This window comes from Macaca fascicularis, chromosome 1 (genome assembly GCF_037993035.2).
Source record: "Macaca fascicularis isolate 582-1 chromosome 1, T2T-MFA8v1.1".
In the NCBI taxonomy this organism is placed as follows: Eukaryota; Metazoa; Chordata; class Mammalia; order Primates; family Cercopithecidae; genus Macaca; species Macaca fascicularis.
In genome coordinates this window covers 121,166,090-121,179,401 of record NC_088375.1, presented here as the reverse complement: position 1 = coordinate 121,179,401, position 13,312 = coordinate 121,166,090, and the positions used below count along the sequence as shown (strand labels likewise).

Below are 13,312 nucleotides of genomic sequence, written 5' to 3'. Positions count from 1 at the left end.
GTCCTAATGGGCGGCCCTAAAGCTTAAGTTTTATTAACTTCATGGTAAATTTGCCACTGCCTGTATCGTATTATTATGTGTGACCCCTGGCACCACATCTGGCACATAGTAGTTGCTTAATAAATATATGCTGAGTAAGGAAAAGTGTTGCTTGGCCTCATTACCCAGACGATAGTCTTTTCCCCCAGTAGATCTCATCCCTTTATTGAAAGCTGGTGCTCAGAATAGTTGATAGACTTATTGGAGGCACTGGGAGGAGAAAGAAAGGGACCGCTTGGTGGGACAGGCTTTCCCATCTCCCCATCACCGGGCAAATAAACTGACGCCAACACATCAGCCGCCCTCATTAGCAGCGAAGCGGCCCTGGCTGCCCTCTTGGGGTCATTCTAATTGGCTCTAATCAGGGAAAGCCAGGTCTGGGCTTTATAAAGTGACAACAGCTCCACTGTTAGAAGAGCAGGTAGAAAGATCACACTGGAAACACCATTTCCAAGCACAGAGTAATTACAACTCATTCTGGCTTTCGCAGCTATGCTGAGGAATCTTTATTTGTCCAGCCCTGCTGATAGTGGCCTTCCGGCTTCCTGTTTCCATTTTCTTCCTTGTTGTGAGGCAACAAGGGATCCCACACACTTTTTTCTTCATGGCCTTGGGTCCAGCAAGAAGAAATCTGGATTCCTAAGGGGCTGACTCTAGGGGTCTCCGGTGCTGAAGAATTAAGAGTCTAAAATTCTAGGGTAAGGAGAGTAGGCTATGTTCTAGACAGGCGAGACTCTTCGGAGGACCGTGGTTTAAATGTGCTGGTGACTGAGAAGCAAATACACTTCCTACTCTAGCAGCCACTTGGCATGTCCACATTGTATGCTGCACTCTCAGCAAAACCTTCCCGGACCCCCGGGCGGTGAGCCACTCCTCTGGGCTCCCACAACATTGGGCCCATGTCTCGATTACACGATTCACTGCATTGTCTTTCATTTACTAGCTTAGCCATCTGTCTTCCAAGATGGACTGCCAGCTCCTCAAGGGCACTAATCAAGCCTCATTCGTATTTATATTTTTGGTTTATTCCCTCGCACAGAGCCTAGCACTTGGGACATATTGACTGACTCCTCAAAGGAAGGGAATGGAAGACACTGGTAGTAAGATGAACCAGGAGCTTCCAGACAGCTGGAAGCTGTCGTGGAGGGTGGTGCACCCGGAGAGGACACAGAAGCTCCATGCTCCTACCCCCAAATCACGCTCTGTGTCTCTTCATCTGTATCCTTTATAATAAACCAGTAAACATAAGGTCTATAAGAAAGTAATAGGGTTAAGTGATGTCATAAGGGCAAGGCCTTATCCCAAAGGACCGTTGTCCTCATGAGAAGAGGACAAGACACCAGGGAACGTTCTCTCCACACAAGCATAGCCAAGAGGCCATATGAAGACGCAGCCAGAAGGCAGCCAACCACCATGAGGGAAGACAGCCCTCATCAGAAACCAACCCCGGTGGCGTATTGATATTGGATATAGCCTCCAGAAGTGTGAGAAAAGAATTTTTTTTTTTTTTTTTTTTAAAGACGAACTGGTGTGGGCATAGAGTTTTACAGTAGAAATAGCAGGTCAAAGAGGTTAAGTTTGGTCTTGGGAGTAAACTGGTTCAAATTCCAGTTCTACCACTATTTTAATGAGGATTAGATTTGGCTATAAATGACAAACCCCAAAACAATAGCAGCTTAAGCAAGTTAGATGTTTACTTTTCTCTTTCATGTAAAATTTTGGAGGTGGCCAACTCAAGATTCCCAAGTTAGGTCCAGCGTGTCCTCAGGGACCAAGGCTCCTGCTCCCCTGCGGCTCTGCTGTTGATGGCCTTGATCACATCATGGCACTGGCTGGCACCCTCTAGCTCAAGCTGTCATGTCTGCATTTCAGCAGTGGAGAGAAGGCTGAGAGTTCCAGGAAGCCGCACATTCCGCTTTTGCTTATATCCTATTGCCCACGATTTAGTCACAAGGACACCTAGCTTCAACAGTCTGGAGAATGTAGTCATAACTCCAGAAGGCCACATGCTCAGCTAAAAATGAGGGTCTATTACTGTACAAGAAGGAGAAATTAGATTTTAGAGGAAAATAGTCTCTGTCATACTAGCTGTGTGACTTTGGGGAAATGAATGAATCTCTCTGATTCAGTTTCCTCATTCAAGAGTTAGAATAATGCAAGCAAACACCTTAGCAAAGTGCCTTGCATTGATGAAGGGTTGAGCTATTATTTTCCTTTGGTTGTGGCTAGGCTGGCAGGTGGCAGGATCCCTCACAGGGAGCGTGTACACGTAAGCCTGCCCAAATCTGAGTTTTTATTCGTGCCACTTACCAGCTCTGTGACTTGGGGTTACTTGACCTTTCTGAACCTTAGTTTTCTCATTTATAGAATGGAGGCAGCAATAATCCTTTCTTTATAGGGTTCTTGTGAGGATTATTTGAGATATCATATGTAAAGCATTTCGTAGAGTACTAAGCAAGAAAGACTCTATAAGTGCTGGCTTCTTTTATTATTACTAGTCAAGACAAGCCCTGAGTGACCTTGAGATTGACCATGAAGAGGATGCTGGAGAAGGTTCCATAGGATTCTGCCTGGCCACCAGACTCCAAAATTCAACTCAGTCTAAGGGGTGGGACTGAGGCTGTAACCAGGAGGCAATAAATTAACTTGGCCTCCAGTGACTGTATTAGGACGCTTGCATTTTGAATTCTCTCCAAACACAGCTGACCTTAAACGCAACGGGAACATCCTCTGCCTTCCTGCATGTTTTCACTCCCTCAAACTGTCAGCAATTCTCATCTACTGGGTGCCTTTCCCAAAGGGCTCAGGCAAGAAGCACCAGGATGAGGAGTCCTAAAGCCAGAAGGAATTTCTGGTCCCAGTAGGACCTGGAGGGCTGTGCCCAGGCTGTGTATAGGCTGGGACTGCCTGGCCCCTCAGGCAGAAGTTGCAGAGGAGCAGAAAATAAGCCTGGATCAGGTGACCCAGACTTCAGCTTGATGAAACAAGCAAAACACACTATTTCTCTTTAGCTCGGCTCCTGGGATTAGCGGTTAGGTCCCCAGAGTATACTGGGTATTTATTCTCGGAGACACGAAGCTCCAAGGAGTAGCAAGAGTCGGAGGCACAGGGCCTCCCCAGATAGCTCACTGTTCTACTTCTTGCAGAAGCCAAATTGGGATCATCTGCCATATACCCTTCATGTTCACACGTTGCTTCTCAATTCAGCACCAGCTGAGCAACTGCCAGGGGTCCCTGAGAGACAGGAAAGACTGGGTGGGAAATGGACGACTGCGGCCCTGCTAGCTCCCAGGCTTCCAGGCTCCCAGGGCACCCTTCCCACTCAGTCCTACTGACCAGCACAGTGACTGCTCCATCAGTTACCATGGCCGCTCGGCAACCTACCTGTAAACGAAGCCACTGTTTGATCCCAGAAAACTCCCAGTTAAATCACAAATCTGCTGTTTTTCTGCAGTCTGCGAAGAGGATGTATCACCTGAAGCGAAAAATTGTAAACAACCTAAATGACTAAGGGAAAGGGATTGGTTGCACAAACGATGATTCCATCATTTCAAGTAATATTAGGTGGCCATTAAAAAATATAAATCATTTTTCTGAGGATCCGGCAAGATGGCAGAGGTAGAGCAGAAGAAGAAGCGGACCTTCCGCAAGTTCACCTACCGCGGCGTGGACCTCCAGCAGCTGCTGGACACGTCCTTCGAGCAGCTAACACAGCTGAACAGTGCGCGCCAGCGGCTGCGGCTGAAACCAGGACTGCGGCGGAAGCACCATTCGCTGCTAAAACGCCTGCGCAAGGCCAAGAAGGAGGGACCGCCCATGGAGAAGCCGGAAGTGGTGAAGACTCACCTGCGGGTCATGATCATCCTGCCCGAGATGGTGGGCAGCATGGTGGGCGTCTACAACGGACCTTCAACCAGGTGGAGATCAAGCCGGAGATGATCAGCCACTACCTGGGGGCGAGTTCTCCATCACCTACAAGCCCGTGAAGCACAGCCGGCCGGCACCCACTCCTCCTGCTTCACCCCCTCAAGTAGTGGCTCAGCTAATAAACGCACACGTCTCAAAAATAAATAAAATAAATAAATAAAAAATATATATATAATCATGAGGATATATATATAATCATGAGGAGATATATACATATATAAATTCGTGAGGATTATGTGGTGACTTGGAAATATGTTTATATTATGATGTTCAGTGAAAATATAAAATCTCATCTCTGCCATGAGTGCAGTGGTAAAAACTATATGTACATCTGGATAAAGAAAAACACACCAAAAAAGGGAAAAAATGGGGTGGGAGGATGGTGGGTACAATTTCCTCTCTCATGTATTTTGGTGTCTATTCCTGCTGTTTGTGCACTAAGTAAGAAAATCGTTTTAAAATCTTGCTCACTAACCTATCATGCACTTTCACCTTCCCCCAAAGAGGAAAAAGCCTCATTCACTGAAATGTGCTAGTGTAGCTCCTTTGCTTATTTTGATATCAACTTTTCAATCAATATTCTCAGGAAAAGATATAATTATTTTAAGTTGAAAGCAAACCACAGATGAACTCAGTTCCCTGGTCAATTTTCCTCCCAGTAGGTGCTGACAGTTAAAAGCAGCTCCTTAAGGGTCAAAAACAGCTCCTTAAGAGCCAAACCCTGCAGTGAGGCCTGTAAACAACTTAGATTCTTCAGGTGCTCGCAGCATTTGAATTCCTGGATCATCTGCGGCAGGCTCACCTGAAGTAGACATTAGAGGTGGGGCTGTTCTGCACCAGGAACAAAGCTACTAAAAAATTCTTGGCTCTTTGAATTTGGCTGAGTGAACAGGAAAAATAAGAAATCATCACTTTAAAATGACCTAGAATTTCAAGAGCCACTTTAATGCCATTCCTGCCACCAACTCATTGTGTAAGCCTAAGCACATCACTCAGCCACTCTCCAGACTAAGGGAACAGATTGTAGCCTGCCTGTAAATGGCTGATGGACAGAAAAACATGAAAATGATGGTGCTAAGCACTTTGCAAATAGGAAACAGAGTCCATTTGAAAGAACCTGGGATCTGGAGTCAGAAAGTCTCCAAGCCAAGCCAAGATCTGCCACGCATGAACACTGGGATGTTAGGCTATTCGTTTCTGAGTCTGTTTCCTCAGTAAAATGGGGATAATACTCTATGCAACTGGATTATTTTGACATTTAAGTGAGTTTATGAGAAAAAGCTTTGTAAATTGTAAAGCACATGTATTAGTTTTTAGGATTGCCATAATAAAATTCCACAGACTGTGTGGTTTAAACAACAGAAATTAATTTTTTTTTTCACAATTCATGAGGCCAGAAGCCTGAGATTACGGTGTCAGCAGGGTTGGTTTCTTGTGAGGCCTCTCTCTTTGGCTTACAGACAGCCGCCTTCTCTCTGTGTCTTCCCATGATCTTTCTTGATGTGTGTCCGTGTCCTAGTTTCCTCTTCTTGTAAGGACACCAGTCATATGGAATTAGGTTCCACCCAAATGACCTCATTTTAACTTCATTACCTCTTAGAAGACCCTATCTCCAAATACAGACATATTTTATTTGTATTATTTTACTTGGCTTTATTATGCTTCACAGAAACTGCTTTTTTCACAAATTGAGGGTTTGTGGCAACCAGCATTGAGCAAGTCTATTGGCATCATTTTTCCAAATACATGTGCTCACTTCATGTGGCTTTGTGTCACATTTTGGTAATTCTCATAATATTTCAGACTTGTTCATTATTATTTCTGTTATAATCTGTGATAAGTGATACTTGATGTTACTATTATAATTGTTTTGGGGTGCCATGGACTGTACCTATATAAAATGGCAAACTTAATTGATGAATTTGTGTGTTCTGATTGCTCCACTGATTGGCTGTTCCCCAGTCTCTCCCTCTCCTTGGGCCTCCCTGTTCCCTGAGACACAATATTATTGAAACTAGGCCAATTAGTAATCCTAATATGACCTCTAAGTGTTCAAGTGAAAGGAAGAGTTGCATGTCTCTTTCCACCAAAAACTAGAAATGATTAAGCTTACTGAGGAAGGCATGTCAAAAGCTGAGATAGACCAAAAGCTAGGCCTCTTGTGCCAAACAGTTAACCAAGTTGTGAGTGCAGAGGAAAAGTTCTTGAAGGAAATTAAAAGTGCTACTCCAGTGAACACACAAATTATAAGAAAGCAAAACAGCCACCAGGTGTGGTGGCTCACACCTGTAATCCCAGCATTTTGGGAGGCTGAGGTGGGTGGATCACGAGGTTAGGAGTTCAAGACCAGCCTGGCCAACATGGTGAAACTCTGTCTCTACTAGAAATACAAAAAAATTAGCTGGGCACAATGGCAGGTCAGGAGTTTGAGACCAGCCTGACCAACATGGAGAAACTCCATCTCTACTAAAAATACGAAATTAGCTGGGCGTGGTGGCACATGCCTGTAATCCCAGCTACTTAGGAGTCTGAGGCAGGAGAATCACTTGAACCCGGGTAGAGGAGGTTGCAGTGAGCCAAGATCGCACCACTGCACTCCAGCCTGGGCAACAGAGTGAGACTCCATCTCAAAAAAAAAAAAAACCTTGGGAGGCCGAGATGGGCGGATCACGAGGTCAGGAGATCGAGACCATCCTGGCTAACACGGTTAAACCCCGTCTCTACTAAAAAATACAAAAAACTAGCCGGGCGCGGTGGCGGGCGCCTGTAGTCCCAGCTACTCCGGAGGCTGAGGCAGGAGAATGGCGTGAACCCGGGAGGCGGAGCTTGCAGTGAGCTGAGATCCGGCCACTGCACTCCAGCCTGGGCGGCAGAGCGAGACTCCGTCTCAAAAAAAAAAAAAAAAAAAAAAACCAAACAGCCTTATTGCTGATATGGAGAAAGTTTGAGGGGCCTGCATAGAGGATCAAACAAGCTACAACATTCCCTTAAGCCAAAGCCTAATGTACAGCAAGGTCCTAACTCTCTTCCATTCTGTGAAGGCTAAGAGAGCTGAGGAAGATGCAGAAGAAAAGTCTGAAGCTAGCAGAGGTTGTTTCATGAGATTTCAGGAAGGAAGCCATCTCTAAAACACGAAAGTTCAAGGTGAAGCAGCAAGTGCTGATGTAGAAGTTGCAGCAACTTATCCAGAAGATCTGGCTAAGATTATTGATGAAGGAGCCTGTGTTAAACAACAGATTTTCAATATAGATGAAACAGTCTTGTATTAGAAGATGCCATCTAGAACTTTCATAGCTGGAAAGGAGAAGTCAATGCCTGGCTTCAAAGTTTCAAAGGACAGGCTGATTCTCCTGTTAAGTCCTTAATGACTAAGCAGCTAGTGACTAAGTTAAAGCCAATGCTTATTTACCATTCCAGAAGTCCTAGGGCCATTGAGAATTATGCTATTCTACTTGGCCTATGCTCTAGAAATTGGACAACAAAGCCTGGATGACAGCATATTTATTTATAGGATGGTTTACTGAATACAGTGGACCCATGAACAGTCCAGAGGTTAGGGACACTGACCCCCACCACAGTCAAAATTTGTGGATAACTTCTGACTCCCCTAAACTTAAGTACTAATAGTTTACTGTTGACCAGAAGTCTTACCAATAATGCAAACAGTCGATAATACATATTTTGTATGTTATATGTGTTATATACTGCATTCTTACAACAGAGCAAGCTAGAGAAAATAAAATGTTAGTAAGAACATAATAAGAAAGAGAAAATGTGTTTATTATTCATAAAGATGGAAGTGGATCATCATAAAGGTCTTCATCCTTGTTGTCTTCATGTTAAGTAGGCTGAGGAGGAGGAAGGGGAAAGGTTGATCTTGCTGTCTCAGAGGTGGCAAAAGTGGAAGAGGTGGCAGAGGTGGAAAGTGAGGCAGAAGAGGCAGGCACGCTCAGTGTAACTTTTACTGAAAAAAATCCACGGATAAGTGAACCTGCATAGTTCAAATCTGTGTTGTTCAAGGGCCGGTTGTATATTAAGCCCACTGTTGCGACCTACTGCTCAGAAAAAAAAGATTTCCTTCCAAATATTACCATTTATTGATAGTGTACTTTGACATTCAAGATCTCTGATAGAGATGTACAAGGAGATTAATGTTTTTATGTCTGCTAATACAACATCCATTCTGCAGCCCATTGATCAAGGAGTAATTTTGACTTTCAAGTCTTGTAATTTAAGAAATACATTTTGTAAGGCTATAGCTGCCCCAGATAGTGATTCCTCTGATGGACCTGGGCAAAGTAAAATTGAAAATCTTCTGAAAAGGATTCACCATTCTAGATGTCACTAAGGACATTTGTGATTCATGGGAGGAGGTCAAAATATCAACATTAGCAGGAGTTTGGAAGAAGTTGATTCCAACCCTCATGGTTGACATTGAGGAGCTTAAGACTTCAGTGGAAGAAGTAATTGCAGATATGGTAGAAACAGCAAGAAAACTAGAATTAGAAGTGGAACCTGAAGATGTAACTTGAGAAAAGAAAAACAGCTCAGACCAGAAAGACTTACACCTACCCATGCCTGGGGGTAATTGTTGAAAGACATTTGTTTCTGAGCAGCTGCCTCACCCATGATCTTCTTGTTCCTGGAATTTGTGATACAAAGGACAATGTATAGCCAATGAATAGCTTATGTTATTTTAATGTAAATTCTTGGTAAACACCTTTGGAACTTGCTCTTCTTTTTTCCTTTAAAAACCCACTTATACCTGCTGCTAATTAGAGCATATGTTCACGGCAACTTGATTCTATGCTCCTGTGTTGCAATCCTCAAACTTGACCCAAATAAACTCTCTACTTATACTAATTTTGCCTCATTTTTTTCCTCCAGGTTGACATTTTGAATTGCTGCAATTTTATGATAAAACTTGAATGGATGAGGAGTTGCTTATCATGGGTGAGCCAAGAAAGTGTTTTTTCATGTTTTTTAAGATGAAGTTCACTCCTGGTGAAGATGCTGTGACCATTGTGAAAATGACCACAAAGGTTTTAGAATATTACATAAACCTAAAGCAGTGACAGGGTTTGAGAGGATTGTGTCCAATTTTTTTTTTCCATCTGTGGGATATGATGAGGTTTCTCTTCAAATAATCTGATCAATCTTTTATTCTTTAATTCATAGTTACACCCCCCCTTTTTCTTCTCCTTTTTTCTCCTTTTTTCCTTTTTGCCTTTGTTAGGTACACAGGCATGCCACAGTACCAATCGTTATCAGTACCAGCTCACATTCCTTTCCTTATTTGGAAAGAGGACTAACTTTCTAGCTCATTACAGACACCCTTTCCCTTCCTCTCTACTTTCTTTTACGTGCCCTTCCTATCTAAAAAAAATCAAATGTTTAGCCAACCGGGATTAGTTTAGATTGGACGACCCGACCCCGGCCAGTGAGGAAAGGGCACAGGGGCAGGACTTGCATCAGGAATAAAGGCTCTCGTGCCCCTTTGTTCAGGTGTGCTTTCATGGCAACTGGCCAAGGAGGCACCCCTCTGCACAGAAGTAAAATTGCTTTGCTAAGAATCCTTTGTTTGAGTGTTCGATTTCCTTAGGATTTTAAGCCTTATTCCTAACACATGCCCTCAAGAATTTATCCTTTGAATTACAAAAACAATCCAATAACACTCTTCACGTTATTTAAAAATGTACAGTGCAGCCGGGCACAGTGGCTCACGCCTATAATCCCAACACTTTGGGAGGCTGAGGCAGGTGGATCACCTGAGGTCAGGAGTTCTAGACCAGCCTGACCAACATGGAGAAACCCCATCTCTACCAAAAATACAAAATTAGCCGGGCATGGTGGCGCATGCCTGTAATCCCAGCTACTTGGGAGGCTGAGGCAGGAGAATCACTTGAACCCGGGAGGCAGAAGTTGCAGTGAGCCAAGATCACGCCATTACACTCCAGCCTGGGTAACAAGAGTGAAACTCTGTCTCAAAATAAATAAATAAATAAAAATTTAAAAAATGTACAATTAAGTTATTATTGACTATTCTCATCCTATGGTGCTATAAAATAGTAAGTCTTATTCATTCTGTTTTTTGTATTAAATACTTATCAACCATCTGCACCTCCCCTCGAGTTTCCGAACACTCTTCCCAGCTAGTAACCATCCTACTCTCTGTGTCCATGAGTTCAATCGTTTTGATTTTTAGACCCTACAGGTAAGTGAGAAGATACAATGTTTGTCTTTCTGTGCCTGGCTGATTTCACTTAACATAATAATCTCCAGTTCTATCCATATTATTGTGAACGACTGGATCTCACTCTTTTCTTTTATGGCTGAATAGTACTCTATATGTATATGTACCACATTTATTATTTATTTTTTATTTTTTTGAGACAGTCTTTCTCTGTCACCCACGCTAGAGTGCAGTGGCATGATCTTGGTTCACTGAAAAATGAACATGACTCAACAGGCCTACCTCCCTCCTGGGTTCAAACAATTCTCTGCCTCAGCCTTCCAAGTAGCTGGGATTACAGGCATCCGTCACCATGCCTGGTTAATTTTTTTGTAATTTCAGTACAGACAGGGTTTCACTATCTTGGCCAGGCTGGTCTTGAACTCCTGACCTCATGATCCGCCTGCCTCGGCCTCCCAAAGTGCTGGGATTACAGGCATGAGCCACTGTGCCCAGCCCCACATTTTCTTTATTCATTCATCTGTTGATGGACACTTAGGTTGCTTCTCAATCTCAGCTATTATAAACAGTGCTGCAACAAACATAGGAGTGCAGGTATCTCTTCAACGTACTGATTTCCTTTCTTTGGGGTTTACTTTCAATAGGATTGCTGGATCATATGGTAGCTAAATTTTTAGTTTTTTTCAGGAACCTCCAAACTGTTCTCCATGGTGGTTGTACTTACATTCCCATCAACAGCATATAGGGTTCCCTTTTCTCCATGTCCTTGTCAGCATTTGTTATTGCCTTCTTTTGGATATAAACCATTTTAACTGGGGTGAGAGGATATCTCATTGTAGTTTTGATTTGCATTTCTCTGATACTCAGTGATGTTGAGCACCTTTTCATATGCCTGTTTGCCATTTGTATGTCTTCTTTTGAGAAATGTCTATTCAGATCTTTGGCTCACTTTTTATTGGATTATAAGTTTTTTTTCCCTATAGAGTTATTTGAGCTCCTTAGGTATTCTGGTTATTAATCCCTTGTGGGATGGGTACTTTGCAAATATTTTCTCCCATTCTGTGGGTTGTCTCTTCACTTCGTTGACTGTATTTGCTCTGCAGAAGCTTTTTAACTTGATGTGATCCTACTTGTCCATTTTTGCTTTGGTTGCCTGAGTTTGTGGGATATTGCTCAAGGAATTTTTGCTCAGACCAATGTCCTGGAGATTTTCCCCAATGTTTTCCTATAGTAGTTTCATAGTTTGAGGTCTTAAATTTAAACCTTTAATCCATTTTGATTTGATTTGATTTGTGGATATGGTGAGAGATAAAGGTCTAGTTTCATTCATCTGCATATAGATATCTACTTTTTGCAGCATCATTTATGGAAGAGCCTGTCTTTTCCCCAGTATATGTTCTTGGCATCTTGTCAAAAACGAGTTCACTGTAGGTGTGTGGATTTGTTTCTGGGTTCTCTATTCTGTTCCATTGGCCTATGTGTCTGTTTTTATGCCAGTACCTTGCTGTTTTCGTTACTATAGCTCTGTAGTATAATTTGAAGTCAGGTAGTATGATTCCTTTAGTTTTATTCTTTTTGCTTAGGATAGCTTTGGCTATTCTGGGTCTTTTGTAGTTCAATATATTTAGGATTTTTTTTTTCTATTTCTGTAAAGAATGCCATTGGTATTTTGGTAGGAATTGCATTGAATCTGTAGATTTTTGGGGGTAGTATGGACATTTTAACAATATTGATTCTCCCAATCCATGAACATGGAATATTTTTTCCATTTTTTTTGGTGTCTTCCTCAATTTCTTTCAATTGAGACCAATTTTGAAAGATGTTCTGGTTAAAATGGTATCAAAGTCCAGTGTGGTGGCTCATGCCTGTAATCCCAGCACTTTGGGAGGCCGAGGTGGGCGGATCACAAGGTCAGGAGTTCGAGACCAGCCTGGCCAACATAGCAAAACCCTGTCTCTACTAAAAATACAAAAATTAGCCGGGTGTGCTGGTACGTGCCTGTAGTGCCAGCTACTCCAGAGGCTGAGGCAGGAGAATCACCTGAACCTGGAAGTGGAGGTTGCGGTGAGCCAAGATCGCACCATTGCACTCTAGCCTGGGCGACAGAGTGAGACATTGTCTCCAAAAAATAAAATAAAACGGTATCAAACAGCATCTCATGCTACAGAGAAAACTTTCGTGAAAGGAAGAGTCAATCAATGAGACAAACTTCACTGTCTTATTTTAAGAAATTGTTACAGCCCAGCTTTCAGCAACTATGACTGCGATCAGTCAGCAGTCATCAATATCGTGGCAAGATCTTCCACCAGCAAAAAGATTACAACTCCCTGACAGCTCAGATGATCATTAGCACTTTTTAGTAATAAAGTATCTTTTAATTAAGGTATGTTCCTTTTTTTCTAGACATAATGCTGTTGCACACATAGTAAACTACAGCATAATATAAACATAACCTTTACATGCACTGCAAAACCAAAAACAAAAAAAAAAATGTGTGTGACTGGCTTCATGGTGATATTTGTTTTATTGCAGTGGCTGAAACTGAACCAACAATATTTCCAAGGTAGGCCTGTTGAGTCATGTTCTGACGTATTGGGGTTTAGGACTTCAATATATGAATTTGGAGACACAATTCAGCCATAACAACACAATATAAATATTTTTCTGGACTTACCTGGTACTTCTCATGATGGGCATTTAGGACACAGTAGGAAACAGCCTTGTTGACCATTTTTCCACTACACCATCATGGCGAGAGGCACCAGGAGAGAACTGACAGCACTCTGAGCTTACTCTCTAGCTGCTGTGGGGCCAGGATCTTCTGCGGCTGTGGGCCTCCAGTCCCACTCAGCAAATAAATGAGCCATATTCCCTTTGGGTTTGGAATGCTTTTCTGTAGGAAAGGAGTAATCAAATACTTAACAGCTACTAACTGTTAAGTATTAACAGGGGGAAACAGGTGTGCATGGGCTGTGGGCATTTGTCTCTGTTTACATTTGTGAGTGTCTTCTGGAACAGCCCATCCAGGCCTTTTAAGGAGCTTTCACCAGCTAAAGGAAAAAGCTACCAAAGGGGAGGCCAGGTCACTTTTCTTCCAAATTCTTCCCAAATTATTTACTTTCATCTGCTGGGAAAAGACCTCAACAAACATTT

General features: G+C 42.7%; 1 long non-coding RNA gene and 1 pseudogene across 1 annotated transcript; one reads left to right on the top strand and one right to left on the bottom strand.

The window, feature by feature from the left end:
* Nucleotides 1-3,628: 3,628 nt before the first annotated feature.
* Nucleotides 3,629-4,772, top strand: LOC102122595 (small ribosomal subunit protein uS19-like; annotated as a pseudogene).
* Nucleotides 4,773-7,727: 2,955 nt separating this feature from the next.
* On the bottom strand, nucleotides 7,728-13,071 carry LOC107126703 (uncharacterized). The gene is made up of 3 exons (XR_006690494.3): nucleotides 12,834-13,071; nucleotides 8,539-8,608; nucleotides 7,728-7,930 (listed from the first exon to the last, which is right to left on the bottom strand). It is a non-coding gene; the product is annotated as an uncharacterized lncRNA (long non-coding RNA).
* Between the last annotated feature and the right edge of the window lie 241 nt (nucleotides 13,072-13,312).